The sequence below is a fragment of the Arvicola amphibius genome, chromosome 6, assembly GCF_903992535.2.
Source record: "Arvicola amphibius chromosome 6, mArvAmp1.2, whole genome shotgun sequence".
NCBI classification, from domain to species: Eukaryota; Metazoa; Chordata; class Mammalia; order Rodentia; family Cricetidae; genus Arvicola; species Arvicola amphibius.
Window position 1 is genome coordinate 102,876,211 of NC_052052.2, and position 18,326 is coordinate 102,894,536.

General features: G+C 38.4%; 1 protein-coding gene and 1 non-coding gene across 3 annotated transcripts in view; one reads left to right on the forward strand and one right to left on the reverse strand.

The window, feature by feature from the left end:
* The window catches only part of Usp6nl (USP6 N-terminal like), a 131,530-nt gene that overhangs the window by 37,206 nt on the left and 75,998 nt on the right, over positions 1-18,326 (forward strand). The gene's annotated exons all lie outside the window — the stretch shown is intronic.
* On the reverse strand, positions 5,225-5,330 carry LOC119818079. Its single transcript, XR_005285998.1, has one exon. It is a non-coding gene; the product is annotated as a U6 spliceosomal RNA (small nuclear RNA).

Sequence of the window (18,326 nt, forward strand, 5' to 3'; positions counted from 1 at the left end):
GGTAATCTTTTTGTTCTTCCACTATTTTCTGTTGGCTTTTAAAGAAAAGTTAAGTGTACTTTTCATTTTCACATTTTGTCATAATTGAGAGCACTGTTTCTGCCCACGCTGTAAGCATTTATCCCACAGGGCGAGGCTTCTGGGCAGAGCAGTACCTTTGCCAGCCTGCGCCTTGCAGTTGCTGACTTTCTACCATCCTCATCTAGTCTGTTCCTTCTGTTTCAGCTCATCACAGCCTTTGTTGAAAAATATTTAATGCTGCTGATACCCCTCTTTAGATGGTATGTAAACTCCCTTAGAATGTGCATCTTATTTATGCACACAATAAATGTTCAGGATGTGCTTGTTCAACACAAGAGCCATTTGGTTTTGAAAGGTAACTAGTATTTTCTTTAATATCAAAACTATATTTTTTCAAGTACTCTCTGAAGTGACAGGAACCCCACACCCATTCCACCATCTGTGATGGCATCTCTGAAAAATGCTGAGAGTAACTCTGCTTCTGTCCATGTCTCTGTGAAGAGGAGCGAGGTATTTCTATTATCATTTGCTTCCCTGCAATACCACGACATGCAAATCACTGATATCAGCACCTTCTGGATGGCACTTTAATACAGGGTTCTGGTCCTGGATTCTCAATGCTTTAAGTTATCTCCTGTGTTTCTCCTGATTGTACTCAGACACTCATCACACAGGAAAACATAGTATCAAACGTATCAAGCAAGGTTTGATTTAAGGTTGTTGAATCCACATGGAAAAACTCTATAAAACTAACTTGTAGGCTGATGGTTGCTTGTGGTGTATGATACATCCGCGTATTAGTATAACAGTAACTAACAGCGTTGATAGTTACATTGAGATGGCTTGTATGATCAGATACATATTGTGTGTGCTACCCTACGTTATGTTGGTGAAGAGTGCATTATTACAAAACTGCAGGTACATATCAAATGTATAGTTTTACATATGAAGATACTTGGGCCTTGGAGACACTGAGACACTGAAAGTATTTGTGCTCTTCTGGATTTTGTCAGGGTGACTGGAGTAGGAAATATCTGGGCATGCAAGAGTAGAGATACACAGCTCCATTTGGAATGACTTAAAGTAACTTTTTGAGCATATTCCCACACACTCCCTTATAGCATGTATGTATTTAATTTTTGAGTATTTTTATTAAGCCATGACTTTGAGTTTTGGAGAAAGTTAATTTGAAGAATACAGTGATCCATGTCTGTACTTGTCTGGTGTTTACTTATAGTTTATCATCAGTGATGAATGTACATACAAATAATGGGTAATTGGTAAATGTAGTTGGTTGCTTCAGTACTGAGAACATTCAATTCTTAGGATGACTTTACTACTGAAACAGACTGCCCAGTAGATATTATGAACATTCTCCCGAGAGTAATTTGGGTTTCAGTAGTTATTTAGATTGGTGCTTGGAATTAAATGTTTGTATGTACTGCTATCATAATATAATTTAAATGTCATTTAAATGTGCTGAAACATCTTCATTCAAGTAACTTGTTACTCTTTGAAAACTGGCTGCTTGAGTATTGTTTCTCTCCTGTTTGGCAGATACCAGATGCAGTGATTAATAAAGGTCATTATACTACTTAGTCATGGAGAGCTTTTAATGATGATTACCTGAACATCTGCTGGGTTCATCACTGCAGTTACCAGAAGCATTAACAAATTATAGATGCTGGATCTTTAAAATATGGCTTAGACTAATGAAAGTATTTCTTAAGAACATTTGAATATTTCTTGAAGTTTTAAATAATTTTGTGAAGGTCCTTATCTTTCTGTAAAGTGCACATCCAAAATGTCAATGAAGCAGTGTTTTGGAGTAGTGGTTCTAAAGCTCCCGCTTCCTGCTTATGGTTTCTCTCTCCTTAGCTGGGTTTATCTGTGTACACACCTGGTAGGCAGCTATGCTCTCCTATGCTGATTACCATGGGTAACCTGAATTTGGAAATGGGAAATCTGGAGTATGTATGACTGAAGAAAGGAAAGGAAGAGACCTTACTCTAGCGGGTTCCCATGCACTGTAGTTCTGTTTGTAGACTGAGATAACAGAGTGCATATTGGACAGATGCAGCAGAGGGGTTAGAGAAGAAGTGTACATGGCTGCTAACTCCTGAGAAGATGCTTAGTGTCAGAAGTATGAGAATGATGTGTAACATTAGAATTGCTTATAGCTCTTATATAGAATAGTTCAAGCTGTACAGGTAGATGGACTCAGTAGGGCAGTTACAGTGGCTTGAATAACCAACTCTTTTTACGTTCAGTGTTTGCCTTCCTGAGTGTGGGCTAGCTGCTGTTTTGTATCCTTAGGTCCAAAAATCTTCAGAAGGAAAAAGAAAAACAAAAAATCTAGAGTGGGTGGTACATGTGTAAGAAAACCCAGTGCTTTCTTCTAAAACACACACAACCACCATGTGACCACCACTGCAAGCTGTTAGGGAATCTGCTTTTTTTTCCATTTTAAATCTTGCAGCATTTCTGTTAAAATGGTTTGGGTTCTTATTAGCAGAGAAGTTATGTGAATATTATATAGGAACCTCCAGTGTTTGACAATTGAGGGACACACTAATGAAATGTCATCTGCCCGAGACTGGCCACCGTTAGCAGTGTGAGTGATGTTTAGTGTGATTGTGTGTTATAGGTAAGAGCCAAGTTGGTAAACTTGAAGTGTTTATTTTAAACTTATTTATTGTGTGTGCTTCTGAAGATGAATGCTTAAAGGGGGGGGGTGAGTCAAATAATCCCAAACTAACCCCAAAAGAGTATTCCAAGATTATTCTTTACTGTAAGGGAAACATTCATGGAACAGGAATGAGAGGTCCGACCTCAGGGTGTGGAGCGTGGGAAAGAGAGAGAGAGAGAGAGAGAGAGAGAGAGAGAGAGAGAGAGAGAGAGAGAGAGAGAGAGAGAGACAGACAGAGAGAGAGAGAGAGAGAGAGAGAGAGAGAGAGAGAGAGAGAAAGAGAGGGAGGGAGAGAGGGCGGGAGAGAGGGAGGGAGGGAAGGAGAGAGAGAGAGAGCACGCTGGGTGGGCCGGTGGTTTTCTCTGTGTACCCAAAAAGTCACGCCCCACGCACGCCTTTAATCCCAGCACTCGGGAGGCAGAGGCAGGCGGATCTCTGAGTTCGAGGCCAGCCTGGTCTACAAGAGCTAGTTCCAGGACAGGCTCTAGAAACTACAGGGAAACCCTGTCTCGAAAAACCAAAAAAAAAAAAAAAAAAAAAAGTCACGCCCCAACCTGGCCCAACCTCTTAAAGGTCATTGGCTGAAGAAGGTTCCCCATCATGCCTCCAAGTCTGTGTGCTACTGCAGATATGCTTGTGCCCCAGTGAGTGTGGAGGTTAGAGATATTTTTCAGGAGTTGGCTCTTTCATTCTGCCTTGCTCAGGCAGGGCCCGTCTTGTTTCTGCAGTCACTCCAGGCTAGCTGGCCCAGGAGTTTCTGGTCAGTTCTACAGTCTCTGCTTCCTGTCTCTCCATAGGACTAATGGGATAACAGGTGCATGCCACTGCATCTGGTTTTTAACATGGACTCTAGGGGTCAAACTCAGGCCATAAGGTTTGTGTGGCAAGCACCTTTATCTACTGAGCCATCTCCCTGGCTCCTGGTACATGTTTTTTAGTCTTTATTTCATCTTGATTACCTATTCCAGTCTGTGGCTCAGTGTTGTAAAGAAGTTAATATTTTTTCCTCCACACACAGTATGCAGTAAGGCCTGTACTATAGCGTTGCTTCAGTCTCCCTGCTCTACTAGAGACTGCCCTAGTGTGTGCACTATAATATATCCCCACAGCGAGGACAGTGTAATGGAATTGAACAACCTGGGAAAGAAGTTGAAAAGTTTTAAAGAACATGGGTAGTATGATTTTTTGCATGCTTTCATATGTGTATGCTTGTGTATCATCCATGTATGAGTATGATATCATTATATATCTGTTTGGAATGTGCAGAGGAGAAAGTTTTGAAAATACCATTAACATAGGGGAGTAGGATTGAGAAAGGGAGGAGAGGAATGAGATTGTATTTTTAATTTAGAAGAATTTAAGATTATTATTTGATTACAGCATTTCTCCCTTCCCTTCGCTCCAAGCCCTCCTCTGTACCCCTTCCTGCTCTCCTTCAAATTTATGCTTTTTTAATTCTTAACTAATTGTTAATTGCGTTTATGTAACTGTATGACTATCCATGTGTTTTCCCAAATAAAACCTATTCAGTCCAAATAATGCTTTCTGTATGTATGTTTTGGGGGCTGACTGTTTGGCACTAGACAACCATTTGGTATACTTTTCACTGAGGATGACCACCTTTCCTCTTCCCAGCTTTCCTCAGTAGCCTGTAGTTCTGTGTGTAGGGTTGAGGTCTCATGGGCTTTTCTCCATTCAGTGTGGCTTAGTCATTGGTGTCGTCCTTGTTCAGCTCACAGTCATGTTGATGAGACTTTATGGGTGGCTGACATTACTAGGAGACACAATCTTATGGCAGGCTCCCTGATTCTCTGGCTCTTAGAATCTTTTTTCATAGACTCCCATACCCCTTTTGCAGTGTTTTCTGAGCCTAAGGTAAGGGAGTGTTTTGTAGTTGTATCCATTGGGCCTGGGCTCTGCAACTCTGCATATTGATTGGTTGTGGTTTTCTGTAGTGGTGTTCATCTGTTGCAAAGAGAAGTTTCCTTGATGAGGGCTGAAGACTTGACTATTCTGTGGGTATAAGGACAGTTGTTTATTGTTTGTTACTAGGGATTATTAGTAAATTAGTGGCTGTAGATTCTCTTCTAATAATCATGACTTCACCAGCGTTGAGCAGTTAACTAGATTCCTAGTACTAGACATGGTCTCTCCTGTAGGGCAGGTCTTAAGTCCAGTTAGAGAGCTGTTGGTCACCACCAAGACAAGCTGCCACTGCTGCATTCTCAGGGCTATCAGAGATTGTACCTTTCTTGATAGATCTCTGCATGACTTGACTATCTTAAAAGAATGTATTAGCTGGTGGATTAGAAAACTAAGTGTTATGTGTGAGTTTTAGCAACATTCATTCATTCATTTATTTGTACATGGTTTGCATATGGAGGTCAGAGAGCAAGTTGTCCAAGTTGACTCTCCTTGCCGTGTGGATTCTGGAGACTGAGTTCAGGTCTTCAGGCTTGGTGGCAAGTACCTTTACTTGATAAGCCATTTCACTGTCTCCAGTGTGATTTCTTTTTTAATATGGAACACTTAATGAATTTACATGTCATGCCTGGACAGGGTCCATGCTAATTTTCTCTGTGTCATTCCAATTTTACTAATGTGCTGCCAAAGTGATCACTGATGTGACTTTTAAAATATTTTTTTATCATCTTTAATTATGTAGGTGTGTGTGTCTTCATTTAGGTATGTGCATGTGAGTTGAGTGTTGGTGCCTGCAGAGACCAGAAGTGTCAGAAACCCAAAGCTGTAGTTGCAGCTATGGTGAGCTGCCTGATGTGGTGCTGGGATCTCAGCTTGATCTTTTGGAAGAACAGCAAGTACTCTTAACTGTTGAGCCATCTTTCTTTTTTAATGCAAGAAGCACAAGTCTTTTAAAATTTTTTTATCTTATACACATGGAGGTTTTAGGTATATCTGTATACCACATGCATGCTTTTTGTCTGAAGAGGACTTTGGATCCCTGAAACTGGAGTGAAGGATAATTGTGTGCTTCCATATAGGTGCTGAGACTTGAACTTGGGTCCTCTGGAAGAATAGTCGGTGTTCTTACCCATGAGCCATTTCTCCAGCCCTATTTTAAGAATTCTTGATGAAATTACTTGAAATTTTATTTTAGCATCTTACCACATACAGACTATAGTATTTTTCCTAGTCTATAATCAAAATAGATTTTAGGTTTTTTTTAAAAAGATGTATTTATTTATTGTATACACAATGTTAAGCCCCCTTGTATGCATGCAGGCCAGAAGAGGGCACCAGATCATATTACAGATGGTTGTGAGCCACCATGTGGTTGCTGGGAATTGAACTCAGGGCCTCTGGAAGATCAGCCAGTACTCTTAACCTCTGAGCCATCTCTCCAGCCCCAAAATAGATTTTAGTTTAAGTGGTCTTCCTTCCTTCCTTCCTTCCTTCCTTCCTTCCTTCCTTCCTTCCTTCCTTCCTTCCATTCCTTCCCCCCCCCCCCTCTCTCTCTCTCTCTCTCTCTTTCTTTGAGACAGGGTTTCTCTTTGTAACAGTCCTGGCTGTCCTGGAACTCATTTTGTGGAACTCATTTTGTGGATCAGGCTGGCCTCGAACTTACAGAGATCCACCTACCTCTACCTCCAAAGTGCTGGGATTAAAGGCGTGAGTCACTATCACCTGGTAGTTTTTATTTCTTTTTATAGTTAATTTTTCCATGACTCTTAAAAAAGGATTTTTTTATTGTTTTTAATTGTGTGTATGTGTCTGTGTGTCTATGTGAACGTGTATATTTAAGTGTAGGTACCCAAGGAGGTTTGAGGTGTCAGATCCCTGCAGAAGTGGAGTTACAGGTGATTGTGAGCTGGCCAATGTAATGTGGTTGCTGGGAACTGAACTTGGGTCCCGTGGAAGAGCAGCAAAGGCTAAGCTATCTTTCTAGCCCCTATCTTCTGACTTATTTAGGCAAGCAGTTATTTTCTATATCTTACTTTGATGTAAGTTCCCCATCTCTAATTTTCTGTGTCTAGTCTTTAACTTCGAATAAAAGCAACCATCAACTTGCTCTTAATTGTTTGTAAAAGTCATCTGAATGAAAATGGATAAATTAGCTTTGAGTGAAGGTTTTGAGAGACTTGTTTTTGGATAATGACCTTTTTTTGAAACCCTACTTTTACTTTTTAAAAATCTTTACCCCTTTCTTCATTAGCCTCTGGGTCTCTGCTTCTTTGTTATTTGAGACAGCTGGTAAGTGAAGTGTTGCTTAACTTAAGAAATGGAAGTTGCTATTAAATTGAGTTTAAAAATGTCCTTAGACTATATACTTTTTAAAGGTGCTTTTGAAATTTGAATTTTGTTTTGTTTGTCTTGCTGTATAGATCAGGTTGGTTCTGAATTCAAAAAAGATCTGTCTATTTCTGCCTCTCAGGTACTGAGCTTAAAAGCAGGCACCCATGTCCAGCCTGAGATTCTAATTCTTTTGCCTTAGAGTATGAAGTAGACATTGTTATTTGGATCAATATTGCCTTTAAATATGCCGAAGCATTAATATTTTTAATCTATAATTTCCAGAAACAACTCTAACTCAGTTTGTGTGTTATAGTGTGTGTGTTGTAAACAGAGTATATTTATATTGGTATATTTATATTGGTTCACACACACACAGTCTGTGGTTTTAGACAGAATACGTTTACTACTTGAACTCTTAATTTAGGAATTTTAACAGTCTTAATGGCTATTGTTGCTTTTCTATAATTTTTCTCCTACAGTGTTTTTTAAAAAATTAAATTTGAACTAAGTATGTCATCTAGATAATTATAAAACATCTCCTAATATTTGGCAAAATAAGTTATGCTTAAATGTAGTCATTGTACTTTGGATTTGAACATAGACCAAAAACTCTAGGAAAGAAATCCTCATGTTTGCCCTTCTTTTGTACCAGAAGATAGTTAATCTGTTTGAGATTTTAAAATATAGCTTAAGTATGATACTTGCAATTTGACTAGGATTAAATGGCAGGGTTTGTTTATAGCAACTTAGCTGAAATAAATCAGTGTGGTGGTCAATAGGAGCAGGAGTTGGAGGGAGGGGCACATTTGAATTGCACAGGTGGAAAGATTCAGTGACTACAGGGTCAGAGGCATTGAGATTACTATTACAGGTGTCCAGGTACAGATACCAGAAGACTACAAGAATGAGCTCAGTTTCAGAGTGTGCCCTTCCAGTTCTGTTTATCTGCAAGTGTCTTTCCCTTCAATTTGGAGGGATATTCTTAAAAATAGTTGAAATGTTAAGTTGGTAGTAATTTTATTTTGGGATTTTAGGGTTGTTATTTCACTGTCTTTTTTTTAATAGTTTTTGTTTAGGAATTTTATTCCCACTTATTGAAAACTTCTCTGGCCCTTTCTCTGCTTTTTAAGATTTTTTCTTTGCCCTTTAATTTTTGTAAGTGTTTCTCCTAAGTGCCTGGTGTTGTTAATATTAATGGTAATTGATATTGTTTTGTCCTTTTAAGTTTTTTATTAGTTTTTCAAAAACTGCATCTCCACTGTCTTCCATTTCTGGGACTCTGATAATAAATATGCTATACTATTTCCTTGAGTTTTAAATGTTGCCCATTATCTCATATCCTTTTCCTTTTTTCTTTTTCTTACAATCTATATGTTTTCAGATTTGTCTAAAAAATTGATCTTTTCAATTGTATCTAATTTGGTGTCAAATTGAATTTTTAATTTTAGTGATTGCATTGAATCTGATTCTTGAAAAAAAACTTACATGGTGTTGGTCCCATCCCCCCAGTTTCTTCCTTTTCCTCTCATTCCCTTCCTCCTTCCTTGATTGACAGACATCATGGATTTGTGCTATTCTGTGAACTATCTAGTACTAATTACTAGAGTTGATTAATGAGTGGATGGAGTTGTAGTCCCTTGACATTGGTTTTATGAGTGAGTAATCTGTTATTTCTGGTATTCTTGTCCAAATCACATTTTCTTTATTCTTTACAAGGAAACATAGAAATTCAAGTTAGTTGTAGAAATGTTCTAAAGGCTTGGATTTAAGTATTGGTTATTATTGGCAGGCCATGTATGACTTGACAATTATTGTACCTTTATTTCAAATTCAACAAATGTTTGAATTCCATGGTCAGTATATGGTTGTGGGCTTATATAATTGTGAGACAAATTAAAAATTCAAGGAGATTGAAAAGAATACAAAGAATTTAGTGAGAAATTTTGTATATAGTGTGAAGGGGAAATTGTCAAAATGACACCAAGCTTTTGAGTTTAAAGCCTGGGATGCTAATGCTATATGTAGAATAAGTAAATGAGGAGGAGTGTTTGGCATTTATGAATTTTCTGCATGATGTAAATTGTATTACCGCAATATAAAAGAGTTTGCTTAATCTTATTCTCATCCTAAAAAGTACTGGTTAACTTCACCAAGCCTGTGGTTGCAGCCAGTTACATAGGATGTAAAATTTTCTAGCACCAGTTTCCACAGGCAGCACTGTAAGATTAGTCTCTAAACCATGTAGTTACACACATTGCAAAACCACTGCTATACTAAGAACAGGAGTTCAGCACTCAGCAGCATTATTTCCTTATTTTGAAGAGCATTAAGAGTGACATCACAGGATTTATGGTAGTGTCCCTTTACAATGTTGAGTTCTATACTTAAGGCTGACTCATTCTGACTCACTGTTTAAATTTACTTTCATTCAAAAACTCTTTCATCCTTTTTTTTAGGTTTTATTTCTTCCCAGTGAATAGAATCATTGTAGAAAGTCTCACATTGCTGAATATAGTCTTTTTTTTAAATTGGTGCATATATGCAATTATATAAGTACATTAAAAGCCTTTACACATAGTGTCTTGTTTTGCTCTTTGGTCGTGGCAGGAAGTGTAGTCTAGTGAGAGCTCGTAATGCGTGAGAATAGTGAGACAGTAGACTCCTGTTAATCTCAGTGAGACAAGAGACCCTGTTAATTGAATGAACATGCAAGAACTGCATTACTTAGTGGAAATGTACATCCCTTATATAAGGAATGTGCTAAATTTATTTGTAGCTAATTAGTGTCTATTCTAGGAAGTACAGTCAGGCTGAATATCTCAGTTTAGTAAAATAATCACTCTGACACAGCCATTTCAAAAAACATTTGATCAAATAAAATTTCAGGAAAGAAATGTGAACACTTCTCAGACTATGTTGGGATCTCAGTTAAGATCCTGGGTACATAAGCCTAACATAGTCTGCTGTAGAGATCAGTGACTTTGTTAGGCTACTGATTGACACTTAACATGTAGTTAATTGGCTAGGAGTTGGCATCAGAGGGGCCAGAATCTGACCCCTTAGGAGCTATGCGCTGCTGTTCCATTAACCTCCCGAGCCAGTTTTTGCATGCTTGCTGTAGTACCTATGTCACCATGGTATGATTAGCCATTCTGCCATTTTATTGAGCAGCAATTAAGTGTCAGGGTCCTGTTCCAGACACCAGTTAGACTAGCAAATAAAATGCTGCACATTGAGCTGTGAGCTAGAAGAGGAGTTGAAAACAAGCCCCACACAAACAAAGAGATGATGAATTCAGAATTTTCTGTGAAGAAAGACACGGGGTGTCATACAACAGACATTTTCCTGGGGAAGTACCTGTTAGGTTGGAAATGGAAAAGTGGTAGGAGTCAGCCATAGTGAATTTGATAAGGAACAGAAAGTGACTGGCTCCTAGGCATGAAGGTAAGATCACCTTATGGACTATCGCTTAAGTAAAATCTTGAGGAAGCAACTGGCCTACACAGTCTGTGCCACAGGCGTGCAGTGAGAAGCAGGTCCTGTTTGGGAGGCTGTGGGCTGCATGCCCAGCAGGCTGGTGGGCTACTGCTCATATCTTTGCTTTTATAACAGTCTGGAAGTGGAAGATTAGAAGATAAATTCTTGAAAATATGAAGTTTGAGTATAATAAAGCAAAATTTAAAATACTCAGTGACTGTCAGAGCTTTTATTTTTCCAGGTTTACTGCTGTGTAGCATATAAAATACGATCCATCCATTAGAAGTACAGCTTGATGAATTTTGGTAATTTTATATAGTCACACAATCACTGTCACTTCCTGATACAGAGTAATTTCACCAAGCAGCCTAAATATTTTTTGTTTCCTTGTGCTTTGTGCTCTGACAGCCTCAGGCACTCCCTGCTGCACTTTTGACACTGTAGTTCTGTCTTCTCTAGAATTTCACATAAATACATTTACACGGTAGGAGGTCTTTGGGTTTGAAATTGGTGTCAATCTATGCTGTCAGTAGTTCTCTTCTTCTTTTGTTGAACAGTATTCCAAAGTATGAATTGACCACCATTTTCCAACCTGTTTACCAGCTGACATTTAGATTGTTCCTAGTTTTGAACTGTATAATGTTTACACAGTCTTTATTAAGTATGTGTTTTCATTTCTTGGGATAAGTACTTGGCAATGGAAGAAGCTGGGTAGTATGGCTAAGTTTACCTTTAACATCTGTGATTCCTCTCGTTAATGTGGCTGAACCGTTTGTCCTCTCACCACTGCTGTCTGAGAGCTCTAGATGCTCCTTATTGTTGTCACCTCCTTTCATTCCTTTATTTATAGTAGTATCTCATTGTAGTTTGATTTGCCTCCCCTGATGAAGGGTGATGCTGTCTTTGTATAGTCTTTGGCTGTTCAGATACCTTCTTTTGTGATGTGTCTGTTAAAAAAACAACTTATATTTGGAGTTGTGTTTTGAGTAGAAATAAGCCTTTTATCAGATGGCATATGTCTTACAAATGTCTTCTTCTAGTGTTTGGTTTGTCTTTTTTATTGTACTTCTAACAGAATAGGAGTTTTAGTATTTTAGAGAGATTTATTTATATCTTATGTCTATGAGGGCTTTGCTTGGTGTGCCTGGTACCCTTGGAGGCCAGAAAAGGGCATTGCATCCTCTGGAACTGGAGTTGCAGATGGTGTCGGGCACCATGTGGGTGCTGGGAAACCCAGCAAATCTGGGTCCTCAGCAAGAGCAGCAAGCGCTCATAACCACAGAGCCATCTTTCTTGTCGAAGTTTTTAATTTTGATGTTATCTGTTTTTGTCAATTTTCTATTATAGCTTATGCTTATTTTAGTTAAAAGAAAAAATTACATATCTCAATGCTTTGAAGGTACAAATTTGGTAATTTTTGCTTATGTGTGTGTGTGTGTGTGTGTGTGTGTGTGTGTGTGTGATTTATTATAATTTAATTCTTGTGTACTGTGAAAAGTAACGGCCAAGTTATTTTTCCCTAATATAGATAAACTGTTTATTTCAGAACAATGTGTTTAAATGAATGCCATTTCCCTGTGAGTTTCTGTTGACATCCCTTGAGTCTATGAAATCTTACCACTTACAGCCATCTTTTTTTTCTTCCAGTAAGAATTTGAACCTGGCAATAGAGCTGAATTATACATGTATAAATCCATTTTGTTTTCTCGCTTTAAGTGTGTATGTTAGGAGGTTATGGGGACAGTGAAAGGAACTGCTTTTCAAGGACAGTTCCAGCTACCAAGTTATTTGTTAGTAAGAGGTAAAAATGACAGCAATGGCAACTCCTTATATTTACAAGAAAAGTTTATGTGCCAGTAGTGGTATGTGATTGTCTTTAGGAAAGAACATTAGAGTTATAGTAGAGTTAATTAGGGTTGGATTATACTCATAGCCTGGAAGAATCAGAAGAAAGTCTATAGCCACTACTTATTTCTGTGAGAAGGAAAAGATAAAGGAATATACACAAAATAGAATGGCTTTGGGAGCTCTTTGAGTTTGCCTTTTAAAGGGTGTTAGTGAAAAATGGAAGAGAAAGCTTATAACCGGTAAGAAATGAGAAAATAAGAAGGGCTAGGGACATAGCTCAGGACTGGAGTTTAATTCCCAGAACCCACTTACAATGCTGTATGTGATGACACTCATGATCCCAGCACTAGGGACGTGGAGAGAAGCTGATCCCTGTGGCTTGCTAGCTTTGTGAGTTAACCTTAGGTAGGACCTAACAAGAAACCTTGTTGTAAAAACAAAACAAAACAAAACAAAAAACCAAGCAAGCAGCCAGCCAACCAACCAACCAAACAAACAAAAACCAAGGCTGCTAGGCTGCAAAGTAACTCAGTATGGGTTAGATGTTGCCAAGCAGGACAACCCAGGTTTGATTCCCCAAAACTTTCATGGTAGGAGAGAACCAATTGTCCTCTGATTTCTGTACACAGGCTGTGGTACATGTGCAACCTTCCCACAGACTCATATACCCACAAATAAGTGATAGATATCTCTGAAAATTTTAAAAATATTTTAGAAAGTTTTATTATTCCTTTATTGAAAGAAAATATTTGTTAGGATTTTTCAGGCATAATAAACATGAGCTAACTAAAACAACCATTTTTCTGTTTTTTCATATATATATATATATATATATATATATCCTCATATATGTATGCATTTATTGTTTGAAAGAATAGGCAGCCTAAAGAACTGTTAATGATATTTGGGGTGTTAGGGTAATTAATAAATAAATAAATGTAAATAAATAAGTATGCAAAGGTAAATAAAAATATGTACCTGCTATATTCTAGGAGAACAAATGATGGTGGAGAAAATGTCATGTAAGAATCTTATAGTTAATTACTAGATCGTATTTAATTTATTGTATTCAGTCAGAGTCAAGGTATTAGCTAGAGTGTCTTAGGGTTTTAGATTATTGAACCATTTTTGGTGACTAGGATGAAAATTTAGTTATAATTGGATTTATAAAGGGAGTGGAGAAAATACAGTTGATAATGATAAAGTATGGATATGAAATTTAGATTTACAGGCTAGAAATATGGGCCATGAAAAAACATTAAAAATACCATATCAAGTTCTGTACTGAGATGGAGAAAATTGCTAAGAGGACTGAGAGATTTTAATTAAGTCAATGCATATATATAAAATCATCTTGTCAGCCAAGCACTGGAGGGCAAGGCGATGCTTGTAGACTCAGGAAAGTCTCGGTGCTGAGCGTACTTGACCCTCTTCTTGGGTATCACTGAATTTGGAGATCAAGTTTTAAAGAGAACCTTACTAAATATCATGTGTTGAGCAATGTGAGAACATCTCAGTGGTTTGTATTTATAGGGCTGTCATGTGAAAAAAAAAAAACCCCTCATTTTGTTTGGGAAAAAAAGGGAGACATTTCTAATAATAGTAAGAACATTTCAAGCTGGGATGGGCTGACCTGTGAGCTTGTGAGATTTTTCATGTCTGGAAGCATTAGAGGAGAAGCTGAGTGACTTAGGAAGAGATCTTTCAGAACATTAGTCATGTGAGGTTGATCTTAAAATCCAGTTCTTTAAACTTAAATAAATAAGATCTTTCAGAACATTAGTCATGTGAGGTTGATCTTAAAATCCAGTTCTTTAAACTTAAATAAATAAATTAATTAATTAAAAAGTTTTTTTATTTCCTTACGTAACTCCATAGTCAATTTTATCATTTAGTCATGACTTTGGTAATAAGTACCTTATGTTTAAATAACACTTTAAAACTTTCAGATGCTTTCATGAGTCTGACTCAATATGAGCTTTAGAAGAATTTTATGAGGTAGGCAAGATTATTATTTTATAGTTAATAGGCAGCTGTAGCTTATTGAGTGTGGATTCTGGATTCCAACTGTCTGTGTTTAGATCCTGCTCTGCCACCTGCTGTGGGAGACACACTGACACTTGAGAGTGTGTCCTTTTCCTCTTGTGCAACTTAATAATTGTGACCACAGTAGAGCGAGCATTGTAGAGCTAACACACGATAGAATGCATGAACATCTGTTTAGAGTATTAGAACTGCTTTAAGTAGTACCTGGCACAGTTGACAGTAGATGTTCCTTTTTCTTGAGTTCTGGGGATCCAAACTCAGATCTTCAGGCTTGTGTAGCAAATGATTTTCCACTGAGTTACCTTCCCAGCTTGAGTACCTTTTTTGTTTATTTATTTATCTTTTGAGATAGGTTGTAAGTCTGTTGCTCATACTGGCTTCCAACTCTCAGCACCTTTCCTAACTTAACTTTCCAAGTGTTTAGGTTATAGGTCTTGGTGCCAGTCAGGCTGTCTATTACTGTGATAAAATCCATGACCAAAAGCAACTCGAGGGTTCATATCAGCTCACAGCCTGTAGTCCATCATCTGGAAGGTCAGGGCAGGAGCTATAAGCAGTAACTGATGCAGAGGCCTTGAAGGAATGCTGTTTATTGCCTTGCTTCTCATTCTTGCTCAGCCTACATTCTTATAACACTAAGGACCATCAGCCCAAAGTTGGCATAACCCATAGTAACCTGGGCCTTCTCATCATTCATCAATCCAGAAAATGTCCCACAGTCTTGTCCACAGACCAGTCTGGTAGAGGAATTTCTCCATTTATATTCCCTATTCCCAGTTGATTCTAGCTGTGTCAACTAGACATAAAACTAGCCAGCACAGATTGATATTATACCTTTCTGTGTGTGTACTTGTTTGTGCATGTGGATGTGCAGGTTTATGTACAGATGCATGTGTGTAGAAGCCAAGTCAATTTCAGATACCTTACTTTATTTTTTTGAGCTAGAGCCTTTTGTGAGCCTAGAGCCCATTGGGATAGAGTAGTAGCTAGCGAGCCCCAGGACCCTCCTATATTCCCCTTGCTAGCACTGTGGTGACACACATTCTCCTAAGTCTTCTCAGTGATTTCTTTCTTTTTCTTATTTTTTCCTTGTTTCTTTTTCTGTCTTTCATTTTGGTTCTGGTTGGCCCAGGGCCTGGCATATGCTAGGCAAGGACTCTACCTTTATGTCCCACCCCTCTTATTTTCTTGTATATATTTATGTTCTGTTCCAAGGGATGATTATCCAGTTGTGATGACAGAGGGTGAAGGAGAATGGTCAGATTATGATAACTAACTTGTCTTTCTGGGCTAGCTTTAAGGTGACCATAAGTGAAACAACTGTTTAGTGGCAAAGGACTCTGCAATGTGACTCTCTTGTTCAAATGATGAGTTCCTGCCATTATTGTAACACTTTTGTCACATGTTGCTTTGTAGGTCAGCTTTGCTGTTACCGTCATTAAGGGACAGAATTTTGCAGGTTCAGTTCCCGCAGGAGATGGTGATCTTTTGGAGGAACTGTTTTTAGTTAAAATTTGTATTGTGGTAGTTAGATGAGGAGCAATAAATGGTGCTCATAATTTTTGAACCAATGAATAATATATTGGAAACTTTAATTCCTCTCATTTCCCAAGATATGTTCCTATTCTGTACTTTTCATTTGCTTTTCACTCCGTGACTGGCTGGCTACTAGTTGTTGTCAGTTGAGGTTCTAGGTATCCATAGGGATAAGGCAGAATTATTCTGATTAGTGTAGCTGACTTTTTAAAAAAGTTGTTTTCTAGCTATCTGGCTAAAGTCTCACAAGAAAATTAAGAAAGTTTAGCTTTCTATTTAGCACAATTGTTAAAAAGCTTAAAATATGTTTTTACAATTTTTAAAAACCATAAATTGCAATGTCAGTGTGATTTTTAGGTGTGTGATATACATGTGTGGTGTATGCTTTTGTACATGTATGTATGCCAGTGTATGGGGAAAGGCTAGATGTAGATGGTAATATTAAGTATCTTCCTCTATCACTTTCCACGGTTGTTTTTGTTTTTGTTTTGTTTTAAGACGAGACAAATCTTTGTCACTAATGCTGGTTTGGCCAGAATGGCTGACCAACAAGCTCCTGGCCCCAAGCACTGGGTTCAGATGTAATCTGTCATGCCCATCATTTATATGTATAGCAAGCCAAGCACTTTCCTCCTGAGCCATCTCTCCAGCCCTGTATTTCTAAATTCTTTGTAATTCTAGAAACATGCTTTGCAATGTCTGTTAGAAATTTAGGAAAGTAAAGTTCCATAGAGACTAGAGCGCACACCTGCTCTCCCCAGCAGTATTGTTAGTTCACATGAGCATTTGTTCATTTTGTTACAGCCTGTACTATTTATGTTGTCATTTGTTTCATCTTTTACAGTGTGTTGATGATGTATTGTCAGGTGCTGGAGAATTTTAGGTTTCATATAAAAAATTTAAACAGAATTCTGGGGAGATACATGATTTGTGACCTCTGTAGACACATCTGGAGAGGTTATGCTGTGTTGCCATATAAATCCCTCAAGTCAAGCTTTCCTCAGTGGGACTGCTCAGTGGCCAGAGCACTTGGTTTTTCTGTGGGCTCAGTTTGATTCCCAGCACCCACACAGTGGCTTACAGCTGTCTCTGACTTGAGTTCCCAGGGATTTGATGATCTCTTCTGATGTCTGTGTACAAAGCATGCATGTGGGGTATGGACATACGTGTAGGCAACATTCATACACATAAAATAAATGTATCTAGAAAATTTTAAAATTACTTCCAGGGTACTACTTATTTTCCCTGAGACTATCGCATATTTTTATTTAGGTTTTGTTGCTAATCCCCACCTCCATGCTCACCCCGCACCCCCATGACTTTCTGTGCTGTGATAGAGTAGAGAAAAACAAAGCTACAGGAACTAGCTGGGTAGCAAGGCTGACTCACTAGGTCAGTGATTTTTCTATTCAGTGTTTCAGGAAACATTGTCACATACTGCCTTTAGAAGTTGCTGCACAGTTGGCATTGATAAAATGTAAAATCTTCAGATACCAAGAGAATGCCAAAGACTTCCTGTCTGAAGAGTTAGTTGAAGAAAAGGAATGGACAGAATTGAGAAAAAACAAGTAAGGGGAGGAAGGAACGAAGGGCAAGCTGTACAACTGAGCTTTAAGGCAAGAAAACATATCACACAGAGCTAAGATGTCAAGTAACAGACCCCTCTCATGCCTTCTCACCTCCCAGCCCAAGCCAGATCTTCCTCCGGTTCCTGGAGCAGCACAGCCTGTTCTCTCCAAGCATCTTCCTAAGGTGTCTAGAGCCTTGTTCCCTGCTGGTGTGGATCTCCTTTGTCTGTCTGGGCTGACTTCCTCCCACTGCATGGTCCAAATGCACAGGTGGCATAAACACAACTACATAAATTGTAGCTATTTTAATAATTATTTTTCAAAATTTGTCTCAGGATAAAGCACTGGATACTTTACTTCCCACCCTGCTGGTAACCAACCCAATAAAAATGCTAAGAATAGGGCCTGTGAGATGGCTCAGTTGGGTTTACTACCAGGCCTGATAGTCCACGTTCAATCCCAGGATCTTCATGGTAGGAGGTGAGAACTGGCTTCCACAAATTATCCTCTGATATCCATACTGGCACTCTGATAAGCAGGAACACACACTGGATTTGTTATTTATTGAAGATACAGTAGTATTATGTATACTGCATAACATAATACAGTTGTACAGGTGTCTCACCAGACAGTTGGAAAATACTTACCTTTTAGAGGTCATGTAAGTTAAGAGTTTGTCCATGTCATCTCTGGTTTTATGTATGTGTTTGCGTGTGGGGTGCACAAGTAGAGTGGGTGTACATGTACATACCTGTGTGTGTGGAAGCTATAGGTGTTTTTTTTTTTTTTTTAACGAATGAGGCAGTTTATTAACCCAGCATCCTTTGTTCGAATGCTTCTTGCTGCCATCCGGCAATCCTGTCCAGATCCCTCTGTCCCTGAGGTGT